The sequence below is a fragment of the Notamacropus eugenii genome, chromosome Y, assembly GCF_028372415.1.
Source record: "Notamacropus eugenii isolate mMacEug1 chromosome Y, mMacEug1.pri_v2, whole genome shotgun sequence".
In the NCBI taxonomy this organism is placed as follows: Eukaryota; Metazoa; Chordata; class Mammalia; order Diprotodontia; family Macropodidae; genus Notamacropus; species Notamacropus eugenii.
The window spans coordinates 4,723,327-4,732,152 of NC_092880.1; the positions used below are offsets into that span (position 1 = coordinate 4,723,327).

Sequence of the window (8,826 nt, forward strand, 5' to 3'; positions counted from 1 at the left end):
TAATACCTGACCATTAACTGATTGTGGTTGAAGGACTGTCATATTGAAAAAAACAAATTTTATTCCTTATTTTTACATCTGCTTTGTCCCAGTATGTAACTGTGAACAACAGGTGTAAATTACCAAGAATTAGACTCAATGGAAACGAAAACTTTCTGATTAGATTCATCCTTTTCACCAATCGTATTTACTTTAAGCGGGATGGCACATTGCTAGGGCACATTTCATTATAGGTAAATGTCTATGAAAAAGGTGGACAACCTGCAGCCAAGAGGTCACATGTTGGTGCCACTTTTTGACTGGGTCCAAGTTTTACAGGACAAAACAATTTATTAAGGGGATTTGTTTTGTGAAGTTTTGATTCAGTTGAAGGATCACACTCAAGAACATAGAGGGCAACATGTGACTTTCAGATCACAGGTTACCCAGTCATGGTTGATGAAGTGCATTTAAATTCTACGATTCTCTAAAATGCATGATAAGAATAATATGATTCCTCATGCTTTATTTCCTCATACAGGACAAGACATATCAGATTTTTAGTAATTTACCCAGTAATATAATTTTCACAGATTTGGAGAAACAAATCCTATATTTGGAATAATGGAGCAACAAGGGCCTGAATCAAAAAGAACAAGGAACAAAGTACGACAATTGCATGGGTTCTAAAGGTAATATTTTTGGGAGAGTTCCTCAATGAAATATTAAAAAGCTCAAGTATACAGATATATTTAAAAGCTGAGGACAGAGGGAAAATACTGCTGCCAGATCACGCAAAATTTATCTTCATCATGTTTCTTTCTCTTGTTTGTGCTTTGAGTAGATCTCACTGGTTTCCAACCCACTTGCATTGACATTATAGAAATGAAAAATAGTGTAACTGAATTTCTTCTTGTTGGACCCAAGATCCAGAAACGGAGAAAATAGCGTTTTCCATCATCTTGATTTTCTACATTGCCACATTTTAGGGAACCTACTTAGTATTGTCACCATTAAGAACAGTCCCACCCTTGGGTCTCCTATGTATTTCTTTGTCATCTGTTTATCCTTTCCTGATATTTGTTTGTCTACCACCACAGTCCCAAGACTCATAGTAGACAGTCTGCATAAGAGGAAAAGTATCACCTTTCATGAGTACATGATCCGGATATTTACAAGGCGCTTTTTTGGCTGCATGGAGATCTTGCTTCTCATTTTGATAATCTATGACAGCTATGTGACCATCTGTAAACCTCTGCACTGCTTGAGTATCATGAGTAGGAAAGTACGTAAGATCTTGGTGGAATTAGCCTGCCTGGGGTAATTTGTGCATTCCATTGCTCAACTCTTCATTGCCTTGAATTTACCCTTCTGTGATCCCAGTGTTGTCAACCACTACTTCTGTGATTTACAGCCCTTGATTAAATTGGTTTGTACTGACACGTGTTAAACCTCTTGGTTGTTTTTAATAGTTGAGCCATCTGCATAGGGAGATTTATATTACCGATGATCTCCTATATTGTTATCTTATTTTCTCTGAGAAATTAGAATAGAGAAGGAAGGTACAAAGCTCTTTCCACCTGCAGCTCTCACATCACTGTTGTCCTCATATTCTTTGGTCCCTGTATATACAGCAGACCACTAACCACCTTTCCTATGGATAAGCTTGTAGCTGTGCTTTACGCCATTGGAACTCTTTTCCTAAACCATCTGATCTACACATTGAGGAATAAAGAAGTTAAAACTTGTATGAGGAAACTGTGGAGCAGCAGGAAAACTTTGCGTAGAAAACAATGTGCATAAACACCAAAATTTTTAAATAATGATTTGATCAAACCAGGATCTATGCAGTAGTGTTAATATTTTGATGTTGTTGTGTAGAAGACATAAGCTTATCTTATCGAGTGTTTGTCAGGACTTGTCTAGAAAGAATAGGTATGGATGAGTTTTGGTCAATGTTGTGTACAAAAGGAGATATCTAATTACAGGGATTTAAAGTCCCTAAGCCTGATGATGATCTACTATCAAGGTCCTGCCCTTTATAAATCTGGATCCAATATCCCTGATTCTATATGCCTTCACTGTGCATTCTGAAAATGGAAAAATGTCATATCCCACTCTGCTTATGGTCTAAGTCAGGCATTTTATCTTATTCCTGGTTTACATTTCACTACTTAATTTCAACAGTCTTGACCAAGGACCACTGGCTTTTTTGACTAAACTTTGCCTAGAGGATTCCTGAAAGGGATATCATCCTTCCTTTAACTCTGTCATATGAATTTCTTTTCTTTGAGATCATTAACTGGATGTTGCTAATTTATCAACAACCACATAGATATAGAAATATTGCAATTTTATTCACTCAAAATGAGACACAGTCCTTTAGGAAGAGTATGAAAATGTGTCTACTACGTGACAGTTGGCCATATTTAGTGTGACAAAATAGTTGACTGCATGAGATGAAAAAGAGGTATATATTTGTTATAATGTATGATATAAAGAGAGTATTTACTACTCAATATACAAGATAAAGAGGAACCTTAAAAAGTCATTGAATTGGTTATAAAAGAAGGAATAAAAAGTTCAGGAAGTTAGGTGGATTAATCCTATCCTGCGTTCTTTTTGTTTTTCTCAGAGTAGTTAATATGTGCTAGGGTGATATATAGTTATTGGTGAACTTGAGTAAACGAAAGTTCCTTATGCCAGTTCTTACCATTCGTCTCTAAGAAGATCTAGGAGTTGTGGAGACATTGTCTGGTTGGATAAATACGAAAATGGAAGGAGCTTACAGAAGAAGACAAAAAATAACCTGAAAGAATATTGTGTCTATTAGCTTTGGACCTCAAAACAAAAGGATATATAAAAACTCATACATGTGTTTAATGTTGCTTAAATAACTTATGATTAACATATTTAAATATATGTACTGTTTTTCCACTTTGACCTGATGGACCTATACTTAGTGGTTATCAAAACTAGGAACAGCTGGATATTTTTGGGAAAAAACACAGCTAGAAATTTGGAGCAAAAGTGTGTTCTACCTCCAGTAATGTTGAAACTTGCCTTCATAATGCTTACGGAACTTTCATTGCAATTGGCATATTCTTGCTACTGGTTTTAAAGGAACACTGTCGAGATACATGACAAAGAATTCTGGAGGATTTACATTTTGAGAAAGAGATGGATATGTTAGGATAAAAAAAATGATTTTGATCATAGGAGCTTTTTCTATGCCAGCTAGAGAAGATTCCTTTAGAAGGTTAACAATATGCCAAATACCTGAACTCTAGGACCTGGTACTGGAGGCATGTTTTCTCTGGAGTGCTCCAATAAAAGAGAAATAATAGTGACTTTGAAGAAGAGGAACTTTTCCATTATTGCTTGATTTTTTTTCTCTTCGATAACTGAGCCAATCAATAAGCTACAGGAAGAAGTTTTGCAACAGGTATGCATAAAGATACTTTCAAGAAAAAAATTTTTATTAGGAAGAAATCAAAATAATACTTTTCCTCAATGTCTTAAGGATTATCATTATTGGGGTGGAGCCAAGATGGTGGAGTAGAAAGACTCACATACTATAGCTATTCCCCCACAGCCCATAAAATACCTGTAAAGAAAGACTCTCAACAAATTCTAGAGCAGCAGAAGCCACAGAACGATGGAGTGGAGGAGATTTCCAGCCCAGTGTGACCTTGAAGGCTAATGGGAAAGGTCTGTTGCACTAGGCTCGGAGCAGAGTACACACCAGCCATGGCCTTGCCAGGCAGGGAGGAGTAGACCTCGGGGGTGGCATCCCCAGCAGCAGCACTGTTTCTCAAATCCCTCAACACACAGACCCCTAAGGCAGCTTCAGAGGTCAATGAGAGGGTTTTTCCAAATTGGAGAGAAGGGAGCAGGGGCCTTCCCTAGCCCTAGCCCCAAGTGGTGGCAGCAGCAGCAGCAACAGGCAGTGGCTACAGAAGTCGTGGAAGGTGGTGGTTGGCTTCCAGGGTTGGAGCCTCAGCTTAAATCCCTTGGGGAATTGAGCAGCTGATCCGAAATTCAATTCTGACTGGCTGCCCTGCCCCTGCTTAAAGACGCTGGGGGAACTGAACAGATGATCTGAATCTCAGCCACCAACCAGACCAGGGAGTAAACTCCTCTCCCTTGAGTGTGACACTTTGGAAGAACTAAGATGTTACACGTCCTCAGAATATACCTTACGCTTAAAAAAGAACCTAAAAGTCAAGGAACTGGTTGTGAAAATGCACCGAAAAGGGGAAAAAATAAGACTATGAAAGTTACTTTCTTGGTGAATGAGTATTCTCTCCCATTCTTTAGGGTGAGGAAGAACAATATTTACCATCAGAGGAAGACATGAAAGTCAAGGCTTTTGCTTCCAAAACCTCCAATATAAATACACAATGATCCCAGGTTATGGAAGAGCTCAAAAAGGATTTTCAAAATTAAGTAAGAGAGGTGGAGGAAAAATTGGGAAGAGAAATGAGAGTGATGCAAGAAAATCATGAAAAGTGAGACAACAGCTTTCTAAAGGAGACAAAAACAGCTGAAGAAAATAACACCTTTAAAAATAAGAGAACTCGATTGGCAAAAGAGCTCCAAAAAGCCAATGAGGAGAAGAATGCTTTAAAAAGCAGAATTAAACAAATGGAAGAGGAGGATCAAAAGCTCACGGAAAAAAATAGTTCTTTAAAAATTAGAATGGAACAGATAGAAGTTAATGACTTTATGAGGAACCAAGTAGTTAACAAAACAAAACTAAAAGAATGAAAAAATGGAAGATAATGTGAAGTATATCATTGGAAAAACAACTGACCTGGAAAATATGCAGGAGAGACAATTTAGAAATTATGTGAGTACCTGAAAGCCATGATCAAAAAAAGAGCCAGACGTCATCTGTCATGAAATTATCAAGGAAAACTGCCCTGATATTCTAAAACCAGAGGGTTAAATTAATATTGAAAGAATCCACTGATCGCCTCCTGAAAGAGATACAAAAAGAGAAACTCCTAGGAATATTGTACTGAAATTCCCAGGTCAAGCAGAAAATATTGCAAGTAACACTAAAGAAAGAATTCACGTGTTGTGGAAATGCAATCTGGATAACACAAGTTCTAACAGTATCTACATTAAGGGATCAAAGGACTAGGAATATGATATTCCAAAAGTCAAAGGAGCTAGGATTAAAACCAAGAATCACCTACCCAGAAAAACTGAGTATAATACTTCAGGGGAAAAATGATCATTCAACGAAATAGAAGGCTTTCAAGCACTATTGATGGAAAGACCTGAGCTGAAAAGAAAACTTGACTTTCAACCTCAAGAACCAAGAGAAGCACGGAAAGGTAAACAAGAAAGAGAAATCACAAGGGACTGACTAAAGTGGAACTGTTTACATTCCGAAATGTAAAGATATTTGTAACTCTTGAAACTTTTCTCAGTATCTGGGTAGTTGGAGGGATTATACATACATACATACATACATACATACATGCATGCATGCATGCATACATGCATACACACACGTGTATATATATATGCAGAGAGAGACAGAGAGAGACACACACACACTAAGAGAGAGAGACAGAGAGTACGGGGTGAGTTGAATAAGAAAGGATCATATCTAATAAATAAAATTAAGGGCTCAGAGAGGACTATATTGGAGGAGAAAGGGAGAAATGGAATGGGACAAGTTATCTCTCATAGAAGAGGCAAGAAAAAGGATTTCCAATGGAGGGGAACGGGGGGGGGGAGGTGAGAGGGAAAAAAGTGAAGCTTACTCTCATTACATTTGGTTCAAGGAAGGAATAACATGCACCCTCTGTTTGGTATGAAAATCTATCTTACACTACAGGAAAGAAGGGGAGAAGCAGAGTGTGGTGGATGATGCAAGGGAAGGCAAGTGGAAGGATCGAGCAATTAGAAGTAAACATTCTTGGGTAGGGACAAGGTCAAAAGAGAGAATAGAAGAAATGGGGGACAGGATAGGATGGAGGGAAATATAGTTAGTCTTACACAACATGATTATTATGGACGTCATTTGCAAAACTGCCCTATATAGCCTATACTGAATTACTTGCCTTCTCAGTGGGGATGAGAGGGAGGGAAGGAGGAAGAGAAGTTGGAACTCAAAGTTTTAGGAACAAATGTTGAGAACTGGTTTTGCTTACAACTGGGAAATAAGAAATACAGGTAATAGGGTATAGAAATTTATCTTGCCCTGCAAGACAAGGGAGAAGATGGGAATAAGGGAAGGGAGGGGTGTTATTAGGGAGGGCACATTGTTGGAAGGGTCCATCAGAATGCATGACGTTTTGCAGGGTGGAGGGGAGAGAAAGGGAGAAAATTTGGAACTCAAAATTTTGTGGAAACGAATGTTGAAAACAAATTAATTAATTAAAAAAAAGAAAATGACTTCATCTGGTGCATATTTTTTTTGTCTCCCTTTCCAAGACACACCCAAAGAAATATAGCAGCACAACTATCATATATTTTATACAGAAGCATTTCTATAATTAGATAAATATTAATTCCTTACTGATTCAGGCAAGCGAATTTAATAAAAATTAAAATATTACCTAAATTAATTTATTTATTGTGCTGAAACAGGGATGAAAATCATCTGGAGGGAAAGGTCAAGAATCTTAAGGAAAAAATGTCCTAAAATGTTATTGAATCTCGTTTTGCTCCCCAAAGAATTAATCATTGCATGATATCAATTGGTTCCTCAAGAAAGAGAGAGATTGATCAATGGAAAAGATAAATTAAAGAAGAAAATTAGACCAATAGCCAGAGTCTTTGTCAATCCAAACACCCAGGCTGTTGTGACAAAAAAAGTCAATATCTGACAAAAACTTCTGCGGTAACTAGAAAGCTTCCTGGAAGAAACTAAATATAGAACAGCATCTCACACCATCTACCAGTATTGGTTTTTGAAGGATTTATGACTTTGATATAAAGGGTGAAAACATAAAGAAATTAGAGAAACAAAGAGAAAACACTTCAGACCCTTACAGGAGGTTAGTTTATGGCCAAACAAGGAATAAAGGGGCAAAATTAACAATTTGCATGTGGTTTCTTTGAAGTTTTATGCAAAACAAAACAAAACAAAACAAAACATGTCCATGAGGGAAAATTAGAAGAAGAATGGAACCAAGGAAATAATTACCCCAATAACTGCACAAATGTAGCCACTAGATGGTGCAGTGGACAGGTCTCTAAGCCTAGACACCAAAAGACATGAGTTTAAATTCTGCCTCTGATACTTCCTAGTTTTACCTTTGTTTTCTTCCATTTCCTTAGCAGAAAAAAGGGGACAATAATATTTCTTATCTCCAAGGTTTGTTATGAGGATAAAATGAGATAATACTTGTAAAACATTTTACACAATATACTAGTTACTCTCCAAATGTTTTCATCAACATCATCATCAGCGTAATGGTGCTGTAGTGTTCTAGTAGTAGTAGTAGTAGTAGTATAGTTATATGTGGACATTACTCAAATCTATATGAATGAGACTTGTACTCCAGTTACGAAATAATGAAAAGAATTAATGGCAGTTTTCAGAGGGAACAATCCAAATTATCAATGTCCATAAGAAAAAAAATGCTCTAAATCAGCAACATTTAAGGATACAAAATAAAATAACTCTGAGGCTTCACCTCAGAATGACAAAATTTGACAGCTATAGAAAATAACAAATTCAGAGAGGTCAGGAGAAGAAAATTTATACTAATTCTTTTTTGGGAGAATTGAATACTGGTTCAGTCATTCTGGATATAAATTTGGAATTTTATTCACAAAGCTATTGAACTATTTTTTTCTCTGACCTAGAAAGAGCCTGTCTAAATTTATGCGAGACTTATTGAACGGAATGGAAAAGTACACGGATAAATTTGTGTGTTTGAGAACAAGCAAATAAATGTGTGTAAGTGTGCAAATATGCATATTTAGTATATGACAAGTCTTTAATTGTGGCAAAGGACTGTAGATTAAAAAGGTGTATGTCTAACAATTGAGGAATTTGTAAAAATTATCATAACAAAAAACTGGGATGGAACTGTATTCTGTATAGTAAATATAGAGAATGGTTTCAGAGAAATCTGCTGATACCATAAATTGATACAGATTGAATTGAATGGAAACAAGAGGACCATTTATACAATAAAAACAACATTGTAAAAAATAACATTAAGATGACCAAGTGACTTAAAATAAAAATATCTGATCAGTGCAATGAGCCACCGTGATTTCACAGGAGTAGTGATAAAACATACCAACAACCTTTGGGGGAAAATATGATGAACTCAGTGTTCAGAATGAGAGAAAACATTTATTTTTGCAGGAATTTGTTTTGTTTACATATACCATATATATTCGTCTCAAGGTCTTTCGAATGATAAGGAGAGGGAGATAAGATGGTTTGTTGCTAAATAAAAGAAATACAATTAATTTTAAAAGACTAATGTCTATTTATGCAGCTGTTAAAGATTATTGCTTCCCTCATACTAAAGTGGTACAGATCGAAGACACAGATCAACTAATTTTTATTAAATGCCTACTATATTCCAGATCCAAACTACTCTTTTAAATTTTTTTTTATTTTTAGATTTCAACGTTCATTTCCACAAAGTTTAAATACCAATTTTTCTCACCATCCCTCCCCTCCCATAATACCTTGCATTCTGATTACCCCTTCCCTCAATGTACCCTCTCTTCTACCACAGCCCGCCCTTCCCTTATCCCCATCTTCTCTCTTTTCTTGTGAGGCAAGATAAATTTCTATACCCCATTATCTCTGTTTCTTTTGGCCCTGATATACATTAATAATTCTGAACATTCGTTTCT

The 8,826-nt window shown here is 36.4% G+C and overlaps 1 pseudogene; it reads left to right on the top strand.

The window, feature by feature from the left end:
* The first annotated feature begins 864 nt into the window (after window positions 1-864).
* Window positions 865-1,782, top strand: LOC140516652 (olfactory receptor 4C11-like; annotated as a pseudogene).
* The last annotated feature ends 7,044 nt before the right edge of the window (window positions 1,783-8,826 follow it).